This window comes from Formica exsecta, unplaced genomic scaffold (genome assembly GCF_003651465.1).
Source record: "Formica exsecta isolate Colony F162 unplaced genomic scaffold, ASM365146v1 scaffold444, whole genome shotgun sequence".
Classification (NCBI taxonomy): Eukaryota; Metazoa; Arthropoda; class Insecta; order Hymenoptera; family Formicidae; genus Formica; species Formica exsecta.
The window spans coordinates 366,389-384,585 of NW_021851677.1; the positions used below are offsets into that span (position 1 = coordinate 366,389).

The following is an 18,197-nucleotide window of genomic DNA, read 5'->3' on the forward strand; positions in this document are numbered from 1 at the left end:
CGATTTCCCGGTGCAACGAGTGCGAGCGCGCGGTAGGTAGGTACCGGAGTAGTAGGTAGGTAGGGCGCACTGACCGCGAAAGGTATGCCAATTCGAGAACAGTGGTGGATTTAGGAATAGATTGGCAGGAAAAGACAGATTAGCTCTGACCTAACCGAGATGCGAGAATAGTAGTTTTCGATAACTTTAGGACTTGGTGATTATATATGTATATATATGATGAAAGACTTGATAAAACTGCATAATTGTTCAAGTTGATACTGATTGAAAATTTAATAATGAATTTTTATATAGAGCGATTTTTTAAAAGCAAAGAACTCGCAAGATCAGCAATTGTTAGATTCGTTGGCTATTTTTTTTCAACTACATAAATTTTCTTATCGATTTATCAGTATTTTTCCTACATTAAATATAAAAGTAAAGAAGCACAGGAATAGATCTAAGAAAGTACGGGGAGTCTCAAGGAGGGGTGGCCTCGAATTAACGTACTTAAAGCAGTGTGATGTGTGATGTGTGAATCCGCCACTGTTCCGTGCGAGGCTGAGAACGAAAGAAGAAAGAGGCGGGGGGAAAGGAGAGAGGAAACGAGCGGCACACAGGGCGAACAGAAATGACGCAGTGGTCGGTAGAGTCCGGCAGAGGTGGTGAGAGTGAGAGAAACAAAGAGGAGAGGCATTCCGGTGGAACGACGACGTCCGTTTTCACGAGAGGGATATATAGAGAAGTACATTGGCGCGGTGCAACACAGCGGAGAAGCGGGCGCGCATCTGCCGTCGCGCTCGCTCACGGAGCGAGTGGATAAAGATGAAAGCGGCCGGTCGTCGTAGAGGAACACGAACCGCGTTCCTCTCCACCACGTAGAGAGGAAGGGGGACGAAAAATTCCAGCGAACAAAGTACGGACGCGGAGATGCGGATGCGTCCGCGCGCGGCGAGCGCTTGGAATGCGAGGGGTGTGCGCGAGAAAGAGAAATAAAATCTCTCTCTCTCTCTCTCTCTCTCTTTCTTTATTCTCTATTTAGAAAAATTAGCCTTGAAGTAATATACAGTGGAACATAATTAGTTAAAGATACAATCAGAAGATATAATACCGATTAAAATGGAAAAGGAAAAATTCAAGTTTATTTTGGGGAGAAATAACAATGAAAAATACAGATTTTAAAAAATAGAATAAGAAAAGAGAGGAGAGAGGATGGTCGTCAGTGGTGCAATAATCGGCCTAGCTAAAGAGGGTGGTCACGTGGTTGGGACGTCGGCGATGCGCGTACGATCTAGAAACGGGATGAAGCAGAGGCGAGAAAGAGAGAGAGAGAGGGAGAGAGAGAGAGAGAGGAGCGAAAAGTGGCAGGAGGGTGGGAGGGGCAGGGTGCAGTGCGTTGCATAGGAAAGCCGGGACACCGGCGCTGCACCCGCCAGCAGTCTCACAATACACTTTGCCCTGCGCGCCGCAGCCGATTTATCCGGTGCACGGCGCACGTGCAACGCGATTCCATGACGAATCTCTTTTTTCTCTTTCTGTCTTTCTATCCGTCCATCAATCTCCATCTCTCCGTCGCTGTGATGCTTGGTGATGACAGTGTTGTTATTATTGTTGTTATATCTGTGTTGCACGCGCGCGTATCTTAAATTACTTATCGATTTTATTGACGCGATTGACTTTCATGTTTCTATTACGACCACAACATTTTGGTGAGATCTTTATTCGACGCGCTGTTATTTAGTGCTAAATGTGGTCCATGTTTCGTCGTTTGCCCTACGTCGTGATGACGTTGCGCTGAATCACGCGAGAAGACGAAAATCAACCTGGACTAAACGTAGTGAACGCGAATTTTAATTCGATCCAATTGTAATCTATATAACGTTCATTACTGGAATTCATCAAAGTGGAAAAACAAATCGCGAGTATTTTCGATTTAATTCGATATCACCGGATTTCCCTGACAATTTATTTCAAGTCGTACGAGAAATTCACTGCCTATACGGATACGTCGATTTAGGAAATAACTAGCAGAATCGTGGTTCGCTGCGCGTCGATACGCAAGGGTGCGTTCTAAAACGAAACTCGGTTCTCGCAAGCATTAGGCATCTACCCTAGGACATTGTCCTTTCCCTTCTCATTCACGTTTCGTCTAACTTCGTTCATTCTTCGTTCATCCAACATATCAACGCAGACTTGATTATTACGCAATCTCTCGCTACATTTCATACTAATCTATTTTATGACGCTCGTTATTGCATTTTTTATCCTTTTCAAAAACACGTGTTTACATCATTCTAAAAAAACATCATATTCTTCACTATAAAAAAAAATTAATTTAGACAATTTATAAAAATATATTTTTTCAATAAAATATCCTTTACATTTATATATAAATCTGGTTTTCAAATCGTAAATATATTACAATGGATGAGAATTAATTTGTTGAAAACTTGCAAAATTTATCAAAGAAATTGCCTTTCTTCATTAAATTTCGCTGTAACATCTCAACAAAAGCTAAGAATAATTTTTCAATAAAATCATCGATATAAATAGCAAACCTTGTTCATAAAAAAAATAAAAATTATCAGGGATTTGAGTTGAATTCTGGTACAATTAAAAGTCTCAAACGATTAACTTGTCGCGAAAATGTATAGTATGATCTTTTGATTCCAATTCACACTTACCAACAAACTTTCCACAAAAAGCAATCTTCGATCTCCACAGTCAGTACCGGAAGTTGTAAGAAACCATCAATTGTACATTGATATCCGACGTTAAATCGCTATTAATCTAATGCATCAAGAATAATAAAATCAACGACAATACGGGATAAACGATTTTTTCACGACGACTCGGAAAAATCAGACAGTATAATGTAAGTACAACATTGCTTCAGTACATAATCCGTTTCATATTAAAACTAAGATCATTATTATTGCCTATTCTAGATTATTGTCTGCGATCAAAATTATAAATTAATATAATTATGATGACAATATAAAGCAATTTCTGCAAATAAATCATTTTTTTTTTATTAAATACTAAATCTCTAAATACTATATACATCTGAAAGATGTTTTTGATACATTTCAAAAATTATTTTTTAAACTGTTATAAATAAAACTCTTAAAATTATTATTATATTATTAGACTATTATTAGATTATTTAATATTACTTTATAAATATTCAAATTACAAACGAGAATAATTAAATCATTAGAAGTAAAAATATGAATCTGTTTAATCTAAATTAAATAATACTATTAATTATGATCTCTCAGTTTTGTCTAAATTTTTTTTAAATTTATCAAAAAATCATACCGCGAATTAACAATTTTAGCATAGACTTCAGGAATATCAATTAATTATAAAAAATATTTAAAAACATATATCCTTATTTTCGCAAAAATATCTCGCAGATGATTTCCACGAGCCTGACCGAGATTCTATTACTACGAAGTAATACCGTCTTATTAACATGATATTATACTGTTGTAAAATAAAAATTCACATAACCAAAATTATTTCCAGATTCTCCGGGAATCAGTCCCGTTATTGTTCTTGGCTTGTCATAGATCTTATAGCATAGCCAAGTAAACTTTGGCGGTTTTACTGCATTCCTTCGCAACTTCTATAAATATCTCATTTTGTTTTACTCGACAGAGTAGCTCTTATTAACGATGCATCGAATAATTATATATAAATACTACATGGTAAAGAACGAAAAAAAATTCCTTGATCCTTCAAAATACAAATTAATTTATTATCAATATAATGTTAATGTAAGCATTTTACGAGATGATGATTGTATATATTCTTATATATATCTCTTATTCTCTTTAATGAAATCGCTTTGCGTGAAAGGATTAAGTAATTCGTACGAAAAATCATTCAGCAAAAGTGCGCGGCCTATAAATTAGCTTCTCATATAACGAAGTCGTCCCCTCGTTTTGTGATGGTATTCGGCAGCGCGCACATATACAAAGCTTCCATACACGTGTATGCACTTTATACTAACAAGCGCGTGTGGGTTTATATATAGAAATAGCAGCAGCGGAACAGCACCGGAAGCGAAGGAGTTCCGCCCAAGCCTGTAGGGTCACCGCACTTTGAGAAGTATGATTCAAGACCGCGCATACACTTGACGAAATTTTACTACGTTTTTGAACATTAAAGATCACAAGAACTATCGGATTTCTGATTTAGAAGAATAATATTTAAAAAAATGTTATTTCTCTCAATAAAACCTGTACGACATATTAAACATGATAATAAAAAGTGATAGATAAGCGTTTACAAAATGTATCAAAAACTCGCAGTTTTGAAATTTAAAGACTTTCTTGGATCTCTTGTATAATCTTTTACTCCATAATCAAATCATTTTTCGAAGAATCTCATGAAAAACTTTCTTCAATTCAATTCAAAAACTTACTTTGAATCTAAGTGAAAAACTTAGTTTTTCCAAGAGTGAGAAAATCTCTTGATATTTAGTCGCGCAAAAATTCTGAAAACCATCTAGAAAATATCTATGTACTTTTTATACACAGAGAATAACGAAAAGAAGTTGCATTTAATCTTTTTTTATTGAAAAAAAAAAAACAGCTGCAGCTGAAAAAGGCGACATTTATGATTTTGTATGAGATAATTATGAAGAAATAAGATTTTGATGTCGTGAATCGATTGCGGTACTGATGACAATAAGAGGATGCGGAATCGCGCAATCCATCCCACGGTTTATAGAGCGCGGGAGAGAGAAAGAGAGAGAGAGGCGCATTAACGGCTCTGCTTTTATTGCTACCGGCGGCGCATCCTCCGACGCTGCGCATCCGAGCCAACCGGAAGTCGGCGCGGAGCGTTCGTTCCGAAGGCGCGTATTAACGTCTTCTCGCGAGGGTATACGTATGTAAGAAAAAGCGGGCGAAGCCGTCTGTTCCTGTCGTTAACGCGCGCGCGCAGGCGTTTCCTCGCGAAACGCGTGACTTTATGAATGAAACCACTACGCACATAGATAGCGTGCGTGCGTGCGTGCATGCGCGCGCGATTTCTACGCGACGAGACGATAGTACGCGCACGCATTTACTCGCTCGTTCTACGTAGGAAGGAAGTCGCGGCAGCGTAAGTACTGTCCTCTCCGATACGAACGACGCGTAACGACCGTGTTGGACAGTACTTGCGCGACAGGATGCCGCATTCAAGGAAGTGTAACTCGGTCCGTACGAGCACCGCCGTCCGTACCAGGGGTGCCTTTAACCGCGCGATGTATCGTGCATTATTCATCGTTTAATTAGATACCTTTAAATTCTTGGCGATTCTTAATGAGCCCATCGAGGTCAGCTGGGTGATAGCTCAGGAGGAGGGAGCGGATCTCCTTTTTTATTATCGTTATTTATTATTTCGGTAAAGAAATAGACTTCTGCCTCACAAGTGCAAGCACGTATGTTCTTCTTTTTCGAAATTATCAACGAAATTTCGAAAAAATATATATTTGATAATTTTCGAATTTTTAATAAATCGCATTATATATTTCATTAAAATCTAGAACATGCATTGCACTCCGGAAGTCTTGAAATTATTAAGTTAATAAAAAGCGAAATATATTTTCGCCGCGGAATTAAAATTGACACCTCGTAGTCGTGAATATCGGACCCTCCGACGCGACTATTTCCGTACACGACTTATTCATCGGCGCGGCATTTCTGCTCCCGGCGAAACTCGGTACATACGCCCGTCAATTATTTTAAGACTACTACGATACTCTCGAGAAAACGCTTCTCGATACCGTCGAAGCTTACGTTAGATCCGTCTCGCATCTCCTATTTATTATTCATCGCGAGCTGTCCAGTGCATCGCAACGAAAGAGCGGCGCACGTTCCAACTTGTCCGAAACAATGTCGTCCGGCGCAGGTTAAGCCACGTCCGATCAAATTCTAGGCCGACGACTGGCGGCTCTATTTCTAAATCTACTTCTATTCTCTATTTCCACGCGACGGCGTCGCCGCGACGAGTTTATACGTCTGCGATATTTCGAGGAAACAGTCTCGAGGTGCTCACTACATATACAGGATGGCCCGCGATGCAAATGAAACACTTTAAACTCTTTAGAATTTTTAATTCGGAGCTTCATCATCAAAATATTTCATGTCGAATATATAAAAAAAGAGAAAAATTGCAATACGAACATTTCTTCGGAATATATTTTACAAAAGAAGATTTTGTCTTAATATTCGTGAACAATTTTTCACTCGAAATTTCTGTATAGGCTTCCGACACTTTATATATGATACTGCTTTTTCTATTGCGCATCCTGAATTTTCTCGCTGCGACGCGATCCCATCGCGCGAGGAAGACTAAATTGCTCGTTTGCGCTAATACACTTGATATCGTTTAATAGGCTGTTATGAGAATCGTCGAGTACGGACGAAATAATAATACTCCACGCTTCTTGACAGGAGAATTCTTTATACAATCGAATTTTCCTCTTATATGTATATTTGGTATTTCTTAACTTTTTATCGCTCCATCTTGAATTAATTTGTTTTATTTTTAGCCCAATTTTTAAAAAAGTTATCGATTTTTTTATCTTGCAACTGCCAATAAGTGGCATCAATAGTTTTAAACAAATGATTTCAATCAACTATTTTACATTATTTTTAAATCATATTTCAATATGTGTTATGCGGAACAATTTTTTTACAGCAATAAATTTGTTTCAAGAAAATAATTGATAGAATAATACATAATTAAAATTTAATTTATAACCTGGCTTTTTAATTATACGGTAATTTCAATTTCAATTTCCTCTTATTTTTATTTTTAGTTTATAGCTATCTAAACTAATTATGTTAAGAGCCCAATTGGATTAGCGTTGGCTAAGGAGTTATTTATCTAGAATCTAGAGCATATAGTATTGAATCACACACACACACACACACACACAATATGAATCTCATATTATATCTTATTAAACATTTCTCACTTTGTCTCCTACTTTCTCGCAAAACATTAATTTAGGATTGAGAACTGTAGATATACTTTCTTCGATATACATTATTCTACCGGGTCAGCAACAATCGATATACTGCAAACCTTTGTCCAATATAACTCTCATCTAGTTGATCATGTTTTTATTAACCATAAAACCGCTGCATTTAAAAACAAAAATTATAACTTAAAACATCAAAAAGACACTCTCTTTTTTTATATTCATTATTTTATTACCCTACATGTTTTTTTATAGATTTTACATGTTTTACACATGAATAAGCGCAGTTTAGATTAACGATTGTGGAAAGTGGTTGCAAACAAAGAGCCGCGAATATATGAGACCTGTACGAGCATAGAGTATTTCGGCTTTTCGTGGATTTTAATCCGACAACGATATATCGTTAACGTTGCAAACATCCGCGGGAAACATTTCCGCGGGAACGTAATCGCATTCGATCAAACAATTAGCCCCTCAGTCTGGTGTGGCCATTAAACACCGGCGCTTTCCACGTCAACATCATGCGCTTCTGCGAGTCTGTAAGAACGCCAATACAGTCGTGATAGACATAATCGCGTGTTATTGCGTGTGACTGCGTGTAAATACGCGATGTGCACATCGAATATCAGCACGCGGGTTCCCGTAAAATTTAACGCGTTTCCGCGGACACACACGATGCAAAGACGATCTTCGATATCTTTTACATAGATCGAATTTTTATATTTTTCTAAAAAATAAAATCCCGCAAATTTTGCCTTTCTAATACACATTCTATTTTTCATATTTTTTTTTTTTTGCATCGATCGTAAATTCTTATACAATTATTGCTTGTCGTTTCTGCGGATTAGACACAGCAATGGCCGCATTCTTTTTTTAAGGTTAGGCTCTTTTCATAATTCATGAGCTCACCATGGCTGATGCTCATTCGGGCCGAAACTCACCTCGACATTGATGCAAATCGTATTTCATTGACCCAGCATTTCAATTGTTTTGTCATTTGTAATACGGCGTTTGTACTTTTAAAGTTACTCCAAGGTAAAGTTCGACTGATTCGGACTATTTTCAAATAAACTCAATACTACGTATTGTTTTTTGAAGTTGCAAATTGAGACGATACACTAATAAATAATAGTATAAGAATTTGATGAGTCGATTATAAAAAGACAATTGTAAGAACATATTAATAATTTATCAAATATACATCGTCTGCTGGGACGTTATCATTAAATGAGAAAAAAAAATCACATTTAGTGTTAAATCTAGGACGCAATTGCGGACTTTCGTCGCTACTTTGCTATTTCTAGCGCTCGAGAAAGTTCTCGGAGGAGAAATAAGAGCGACGGCCATTTCGCGAAATCATTTCGAAAGCTTGCCACACCGCGTGCCAAGAGAAGGCGCCATATGAATTTCGACGACAATAACGATAATAATTTAATAACTCGCACATGTTAGTGCTAGTTAATAGGTACATAGTTGAAGAAATAGTACGCAATTTTTACTTTTCTCTCTCAATTAAATTGATATGTTCAAAACATTAGCATCTGCAATGTAAGAACATATTAATAATTTATCAAATATACATCGTCTGCTGGGACGTTATCATTAAATGAGAAAAAAAAAATCACATTTAGTGTTAAATCTAGGACGCAATTGCGGACTTTCGTCGCTACTTTGCTATTTCTAGCGCTCGAGAAAGTTCTCGGAGGAGAAATAAGAGCGACGGCCATTTCGCGAAATCATTTCGAAAGCTTGCCACACCGCGTGCCAAGAGAAGGCGCCATATGAATTTCGACGACAATAACGATAATAATTTAATAACTCGCACATGTTAGTGCTAGTTAATAGGTACATAGTTGAAGAAATAGTACGCAATTTTTACTTTTCTCTCTCAATTAAATTGATATGTTCAAAACATTAGCATCTGCAATGCATGTATATACTTAAAAAATTTCTTAAAAGACAGGCTGATATATAATTTTATTTCGTTATTATAATTTAAGTTCAATCACACACACACATATATATATATAATTATTATAAGTATTTTTATGTGATGATTATTTTCTATTATTATATTTCGTAATTAAAGTTTTAAGTTTGTTAGAAAATTGTTGCTACGTAATACTTATTTCTGGCTTGCTATTAAAATAACCAAGATAATAATGTATGTAATTCAGAATTTGTCGCTTTATGAAATTCATAAAGTTGTTATGAAAGGAATTTATTACGGATCGATACAAAGTCTGCGTCATTATGTAGCTTATTTATTCTGATATATTAGTGTCGTAAAATAGACATCTAAATGATATACTGTAGTTGTCAGTATTCTCGTTAGAAATACATGTCGTCTCGAGTCGAAATAGCAAATGTTTATAAACGTTTATACCATCAGACATGTAATTTTACACGTATCCCAAAGTATCGCGCGTTAATAAGGCGATATTTCTTGTGTAAAGCTGTAGATAGAAATAAAGAAAACACATAAACAATAACAAACGAATATGAGTAAAAAGAAGTATGTATGCGTGTTATTTATTTATAATATTATATAAAATTATTTTTTATATATAAATTTTATTAAGAATCGACTAAAAATAAATTTTTTAAATTAATAATTAACACTCATTCACACATTCGTTTGTCGACATTTGTTTGCTTGGTTTAAACCCAGCTAATATAAGAAAACTTTATATTATATTCTAATCTAAATATATTTTTACCATTATTCTCTCCTGTTTATAGCATATGGGATATACATATATATTATTATAAAAATATTCTGTTATATATTTGTCTCTCTCTTCGTCTAAATGTACGCATAAATTACCGGATATAAGCTACAAAGATTTTCATGCGAGTAAACTTTTGTATATTACAATGCTGCGTGTCTCTTCGGCTCGTATGTTATGTTGTATGTATGTATGTGTACGATTTCCGTGTTTTCCGACCTCGTGTATCCCCCTTCCACTGTGTTCACGCATGCTTCGCGGCGATGTGTCGCAAAGACTGCCGGAGTCGTAGCGGGGAAAGGAACTGGGCGAAAAAGATAGGGAGAGAGGGGAGAGCAGCGCGAGACGTAGAATGATGGTGAGCGTCGCGCGGCGCTAGAGGGAAGGAGGGGGAAGCACGGAACGTGTGAGCGAGAGAGGGGATCCGCGAGCGATCGGTTGCTCTACTCAGTCCTCGTCCGTCTGCCAGCCGGTTATCTACGATGAAAGCGGTTGACAGTTCACGCCTTTTGCGACGCTTCTCCGGTTAATTGTAAGATCGACTGCGCGCACGCCCTTGATTCTTCCTTAACTCGCGTCGCGATTCCGAAACGTTATCTCGATAATACGGACGAATGATTCCGTCGATTCTCGAAAGTCCACGTAAACGAAAAATGTCCCGTGCCACGCGCGACCTTGTCGCCGCGTTTCGCAAGATTCGCGTAATAGCGCGAGGGCTTGCGCCTATCGCGTTACTGTCGCGACGACCGCCATCTCGTATTTTCCGGAACTACTCGTATTTGGATTTCTTACGACCAAGTCTCACGCTATCTTCTGACGCCGTGACAGTTACGAAGACGGCAAACCGGCAGAGAAAGAGCGCAGCAAACACCATCCTGAAGGCAGCTGTCATTGAAGACGCCACGAGTAAAGGTATGTGTCGATAACGCGTTATTAGCGAGCGGAAAAATGTCCATTGAGGAAAGCGCTCATGATATGATATGTATACGAGCGATTCGTTGTTCCTCGCTTGTCCGGAATACCGTCACTACCCTTTCCGTTACGTCAATTCGACGTCGCAGGAAATTGACGAATCGCCGGCGAACGAACAGGCGGGCGAGTAATAGTGCGTATCTCGCGCGACATTCCTTTGCTTCGAATCAGGATCAATTTAATTAATGTTACAAAAAATAATATATAAAGTAAACAATAAATATTGTTATTACCGCTATTTATATATTTGTTATTATTATAACGAATATAAGGATTTCACATTATTATATATGTTATATATTTCTCATATTTACGTAACATTGAAAAATTTAAATTCACTGAAATTATATTTACTTCCAGGTCTAAAAAGTTTATTTAGAGAGAAACGGTTTTTATCAATATATTGTATTATTAAAATATCGTTTCATATACACAATATCTTGCGAATTTTATTTGCTTATGAATTTATATTGCTTACAATCAAAAATCTATTCTAAATAAAAAATTAATGGAAATTATTGTGCGATTATTGTTGCAATTAAATAACTTGCACAATCAGTACAAAAAGATTGTGAAAATATATCTATATCATATTCGATTATTAAATGGATAGTAGCGATATGCGACACGCTATAAATCTAACAATTATATTACGTATGAATTAATAATTATATTACATATCCTTTACGATACATGTAGCCGTTTCGTCTAAATAGACTTTTACATACATATGTAAATATAAATCGTGGTATTTCGTGTTAGTTCGTGAAGCTATGCTGCGAATGATTTTTACATACGTACATACAGTATTTTTTATATCTAGCTAAAAAATAGGAAAAATACATCAATACAAAAATATATTCTTTGCTTATTATAAACTTTACGTACGCGTATTGTTTGAATTTAAAAATTAATCCTGATGAGAATTGAATCTATTTTATAAAGGCTATGTAGATAAAAAATCTATGTAGGGGTAAGATAAGTCTTATCGTGCAACTATATCAAAGTACATTCCACATGCTCGTAAAATCGTACGCGTGTAAGTACTAATAAATATATATGTAAACATGATCGAAGTAAAACGGAATAGAAATAATACAGAGAAAACGTATAAGATTTGAAGAATATAGTTAGCGACTAAATACGCCAATTATATGATGTTACTGATGTAGTTAGGTATAAACCAGTTCTGCTATGCCCTTTACTAGATCTTTCCAAGAACTAGTAATAAGTAACACTACCCGCAGAGAACTACTTCGATAATGTGAAAAACGAGGCATTCTATTATTTCTTATTCATTCAGATAAAATAGACGAATGGATAGCTTGTTTTAATGAACTCAGATATAGATATTAACAGAACAAAGAACCGAATAAAGGCATTGACTCAATTATTTTTTCACGGGGTTTTTCAACGCAATACGTAAAAAAATTTCAAGAGGTTTGTTGAATTTTCGTTGAAGTTACGAGAACAAATTTGTCGAACGAAACTTTTTCATTTACATCCCTTTATCCTGTTTTTCCACATATCTCGACTTATCTTAATAAGTGAAAGGGGAACGTAACCGAAAACAGGGCAAGTCCAGTGAGAGAGAGCACGACGGATCCGCGCAGAGCGGCGAACGTGCCTTTATTTAGACAGCCAGCCGTCGATCGAACAGTAGTTTTCGATGTTCCTCGAGCGAGGAGAATTAACAACTCGACATTCAAGCGTCCGTGAAGAACGAGCGATGAGATCGAAGAGGTGAACGTACTGGCGCGAAATTTACGTCAGGCGTGCGCACACATGTGTGCGTGTGCGTGCGTGCGCGCGTGTACGTACGTGTGTGGCTGTGTGTCGCGGCACGTGCGCACTCGCGCGCGACAGTGTGCGTGCGTGGGATCGTTTGATCTTTGCGAATGGCGCGAGTAAATCCGCGTATTATTAAATAGATAACGGCCATAAATTTGGCCGGGTTACATAAAGGCGCAAAAGTGCGCGTTAAGGTCCAATCGTTCTATTTCCGTGCCGGCGACCGGAGCGTGTTTTAAGACAGCGATTCTCAACCGCATTCCCCGACTTCCCCGATAGAGGCGGAAGTCCTATACTATTATTCGGCGAATATCGATCGGTCGATCGCGAGATTATGCCAAAAGATGGTACATAGGATATCGTGATATCACACTACGAAATTTATAGAAGATTAAAGTTTTAATAGTAATGTTAGCAGATATCTCTACCGGGAATGTTATTTAATTACTGGATCTTATTTTCATTTAATTTTTCATTTAATAGTCACTCTTTTAATCCAATTCACCTATTAAATATTACAAACTTCGCGATTTGCAAAATAATTATGTGATTTTCTAATTGTTTACGATTATATATCATGAATATAATATTATGAATAACAAAACAATATTATGTGAATAATATTGCTATGCATTAGTTAGTGTTATATAATATTTAAACATTATGAAATTAATGTTATATGGAATTTTGATTAATAAATCAGACTTTTTGGAATGTATAGAATATCGCTAAGAAAACTTTCATGTTAACAAGATAATAATCTAAAGCATTTATATAATGTCTGTATTTTTATACATAATTTCGTGTTTCATTTTATATAGATATCTTCTATATAAAATTCTCATATTAAATCGGCCAACACATATTCCTTGGCGAATATAAATGTATGATTTGTAGTACGTACGTAAAAGTCACAGGTCGTTTCCGTGGCTCGATAAGAAAGTACCCGATTAGAGAGCCACTGAATGAGAAGGGTACGGAATAATACGCATGTTCGCGGTTATCATCGCTTGCTTGCTATAGGTCTGTTTGCTTTTTATCAACGTTGCGTGCGATAATTTCTTCTCCAAATTGCGAGAGCCACAGCTGAATGACTACACGTTTTTTACGCACACGCACAGATATGATCGCGCGCTATTCTTTCTTGCTTCTAGCGTGATACAGCGGATTGGTTGCCAATCTAATGTGTGCGCAAAAAATTATATTAATATCGAATCTGATTTGAATATCTTGAACGAGGAAAATTATTATTAGTTATTTTAAACGTACAAGATCGTTAAACAAAAATATGATAAAAGGCAAGCTATCTTCAGTAATTAGCAAGGTTTTGTTGAAAGAGGAAAGAATATGGATAGGAAGAAAAGAGAGAGAGAGAGAGAGAGGTGTAATACACACTATTTCCGAAAGAGGCAAATATCCATGTTAATAAAAAGAATAATGCACCTACAGTCATCGACGAAAAATAACTCGCACGAAACGAGTCTAAGGTCTATCTCTTTTTCTTTCTCCCTCTTTCGTCATAGAGATTTTTCCGCGGCGCCACATTACTGGCGAAGGTCCAAACGAGACGGCAGCCCCGTGTCTTGTCTATTTTCGTTGATTCCGATCTTTCTGAAAAGCCAGCCCAGCGAACTAGTCGCCGCTCACCTCAATGCTCCTTCCGCCAATGGTATTTAATGACCGCCTCGTCGGCATATTCTATGAACGCGATTAATATTGCTATAAAATGATAATAATTATGACAAATTGGTGTCGCGTTTAACGAAAGTCACGGGTGATAAAGAAACGATGTGTTACGCAAGACATATTAATCTCGCAGAATCTGACATTTTTAAGAATATCGCGATATTCCGATACATCTCTCCTTGCATTCTCGCGATGATTAACTTTTTTCAGAAATAAAATAAATCGTATACGTGTGCGTCAAATGGGAAAAAAGAAACAAACCGCTTTTGTAATTGTTATCGTTATTGTAACTATAAATATCTCTACAATTATATAAATTAATTAAATTTTGTAATTAATCTTGTGCGATGTTGAATCTAAAGAGATTATGTCCCGTAGCAAAATCAATCTTTATTATTTTCTCTCTCGCTTCTTTAGCGCCATCGTCTCGATCATTCGTTGCACGCACCAACGCTTCTCTCTCGGTGCGGCATGCAACAGGTATCCGCACTGACGTCACACATTCAGGACGAAGCGAGAGAGATATGCGACGCCCCGCCGACAAAGACAGGGCGATCAGATCGGAGACTCACCAACGGAAAAAGTACGCCAGAAGTTAGATAGAGAGAGAGAGAGAGAGAGAGTGTGTGTGTGTGTGTGTGTGTGTGAGAGCACACAGGACGCCCCGCCGACAAAGACAGGGCGATCAGATCGGAGACTCACCAACGGAAAAAGTACGCCAAAAGTTAGATAGAGAAAGTGTGTGTGTGTGTGAGAGAGAGAGCACACAGGGAGGAAGCTCGGAGAATCACACGCACATGCGAGACTCGGCCTAACTTGAAACGTCGGCTGAATTCTGCCGTCTCTTGTCTCTTTCCTTTCCGCGATCGTCCCTCCTCGTCCCGTCCGCCGCTTTGTTGGCCGACGAGCTCCGAGCTTAACTCGAACCGAGTTGTGTCACCGCGACGCGCCGTGTTACGAGGCTGTTATCCAACGCGCGCGCGAAAATATGCGACGAGCAGCGACGTATCCGTCAACGATGGTGCACGCTTATTACGCCGATAAATTCATCGAAAGAAATTAAAAATCGTTGATTGAATTTTTTCTATAAATCGTAGATGAAGGTAGAAACTCGTGGTTTTTGCCCAAAAATCAAATATCGCTTTAAAAAATAGCTACAAATTTCTGTTAATTAATATATACTTTTTCTAAAGTCTTAGTTTGTGAGAGTGTGTGTGTGTGTGTGAGAGAGAGCACACAGGGGGGAAGCTCGGAGAATCACACGCACATGCGAGACTCGGCCTAACTTGAAACGTCGGCTGAATTCTGCCGTCTCTTGTCTCTTTCCTTTCCGCGATCGTCCCTCCTCGTCCCGTCCGCCGCTTTGTTGGCCGACGAGCTCCGAGCTTAACTCGAACCGAGTTGTGTCACCGCGACGCGCCGTGTTACGAGGCTGTTATCCAACGCGCGCGCGAAAATATGCGACGAGCAGCGACGTATCCGTCAACGATGGTGCACGCTTATTACGCCGATAAATTCATCGAAAGAAATTAAAAATCGTTGATTGAATTTTTTCTATAAATCGTAGATGAAGGTAGAAACTCGTGGTTTTTGCCCAAAAATCAAATATCGCTTTAAAAAATAGCTACAAATTTCTGTTAATTAATATATACTTTTTCTAAAGTCTACGAACAATGCTTCACGGATTCTTTCGAAGAACCAGTTTTAAGAGATTCTGTAATAACGTGCCCAAGTGCGAGTGTGTTACGAAGATTGCTTAAAATTGCCAACGCGGATATAATTTCAAAGTTTTTTTTTTTTTTCTCACCGCGGCAACACTTTGCGTGAACTTCCGTCGCGCCCGCACGTTTCTATTTACAAATTCCTTCGGTCTCGTCGGGAGTCGAGAGTCCGCCGACGTGTCCGTTACTGTAATTCCGCGAACTGCTTTAACAACGTCATGAATCACGGAATGACTCCGTGCCGTCGTAATGTATGCGCGCAGAAACGAGAGATAACAGGCGCTGCCATTATTTTCGTATGCGATTATTATTCCGGACGTGACGCGACTGTGCCCGTTCATGTGAGTCGCTTCCACCCCGATAGTAATACATATCGATAACGATAGAGAGTAATAAGGGCGGGTGAATTGTATTAAGATTTAAAAAAAAAACTACTTTCTATTCCAAAAAAACGTAATATTTAAATATAAAATAAACTAGCTTCTTTCTAGAGCGAAATCAATAAAATTGGTAAAGTCGAAGTAATGAGGAGCGTTTTAATCTCTTTCTTTTAAATTTAAAATTTGAAAAAGTTTTTGTTTTTAAAATATTCCAATATCGTAATAGAGATCATAGCTATACATGTACGAAATGTTTCATGCTTCGAATCATGTTTTGTCTATGTATTTTTTGATAGAATTAGAGTTTAATTTTATGTGATAAACTGTTGAAAATAAATAAATCCTTGAAAATTAATCTTGGAAAATTTATTACAAAAGAATATATGGATGCAGAATACGTTATTAAAAAAATAAAATTTTATCTAAGTTTACTCAATAAATATTGAGTTAAAAATTGGTCAAACAATTCATAAATGTATTGTATAAATCTTGCGAATTGTTTTGAATTGCAAGTTTGACGTTTGCCTTATCTAATAGGCGAGAACAGAGAGGGTCGTGAATAGAGCACCTCCTCCTTTTCCGTCCGCGAGCGATGTAAATCTCTCCCGGGAATAGTTTAACATTAGTGCGGTCGCATCGGAGGGACGATCTCGAGCACAAGACGTGCGTTCTCGAAACAAAGTTCGTTTCGCGTGCTGCAAGTACATGGCTCGCGTGTGTGTATACGTTTGCATGTGTGTAAAATGGGGTACGTATGTACAGTAAGCGCAGTAGACCATCCCGTCTCGTCGCGGCTCAGACCTTAATGACGTCATTATCTCTAATTAGAATTCTCATAGTGGTAACCGCCGGGACGCCCCGTTACCCACCTTTCGCGATACCTGGATGGTATCGACGCTCCATTCGCGCGATATCGGGAGTTTTATTCTTGCGTGTCTCGAGGCTTTACTTCCGGCTAAACTCGACACGCTGATTTCACTTCCGAAATGTCGAGTAATTCTGAAACAGCATGCATTTTTTATCGTAACTTACAGATTCATTATATGCATCGATCTTTATTGATTGTTGCAAAAGAAAGAAATGTCGGTGTTCGATTATTATAAAAAAGTAATATGTTGTCAGTTTGACATATGGTATATTTTGTCATTTTTATTTGACATACAGACATGCTCACTAACAATAAATTCTAACGCATTTATTACTCAGAATTTGAAGAAGTCGAAATATCGGTTAGTTAGCAAATTCCCTCTCGTCGGATCATAGATCGTGTAAAACGATCCGCCGAGCATAGTCCGCGCGTGATAGCACGCCGGTAACGAGAATCGTGTATAGGATAAACTGCGGATGAGCAATCTGGCTGTGTGACCAATCGTCGACGTGCGTCGCGCGCTCGAAGTTACGTCATCGAAAATACCGTCCTCTTTTTCTCTCTCTTTCTGTCCCTCTTCCTCTCTCTTCGTCTCTCTCTCTTTCTCTGCAGGATGTAGCGATAGATGTGTATCATATCGCTGGAAAATATTCCTCTCTTCCTCCGGCACTCTCTTGCCACGCGCGCAGAAATTTGTTCGCGAAGGTCGCGACAGAAATTAATTTTGGTCGCGTTCCTCCTCTGTTCTCTCTCGTTCCGTTAATTCGATCCGTCTGATCCGATAACGGGTGTCGCAAGAGCGAAAAAACGCAGGTTAGAGCCGACACGCACATATAAGAAAACCTAGTATCGTATGTCGGTATCGCGTAGTTCGCGCGAGTCGAGTATCTTCAAGTATCTCTGTGTGCAATGCGTAATTTAACTCTAAACATGAAATATCAGGGGGATTTGCAGACTTGTTGTTAGAATTAAATTGTAGTAAAATCCGCGCACACAAACTTTCGAAAAAAAAAAAAAAAAAAAAAAAAAAAAAAAAAAAAAAAAAAATTTTTTAAGTTGAAAATTTTTTTTTTAGTACTTAATAATATT

General features: G+C 37.7%; 1 long non-coding RNA gene across 7 annotated transcripts in view; it reads left to right on the plus strand.

The window, feature by feature from the left end:
- The first annotated feature begins 372 nt into the window (after positions 1-372).
- LOC115240694 overlaps positions 373-18,197 on the plus strand; it is a 27,523-nt gene continuing 9,698 nt past the window's right edge. For 2 of the 7 annotated variants that reach the window (XR_003884799.1, XR_003884800.1), the window contains exon 1: positions 373-2,854. This is a non-coding gene — a long non-coding RNA (uncharacterized LOC115240694). Of the gene's footprint in view, positions 2,855-10,143; positions 10,603-12,470; positions 14,123-14,556; positions 14,723-14,797; positions 14,853-15,367; positions 16,989-18,197 lie in introns of those variants that run through there. The other 5 variants (XR_003884802.1, XR_003884805.1, XR_003884801.1 and 2 more) reach the window with 5 other exon arrangements.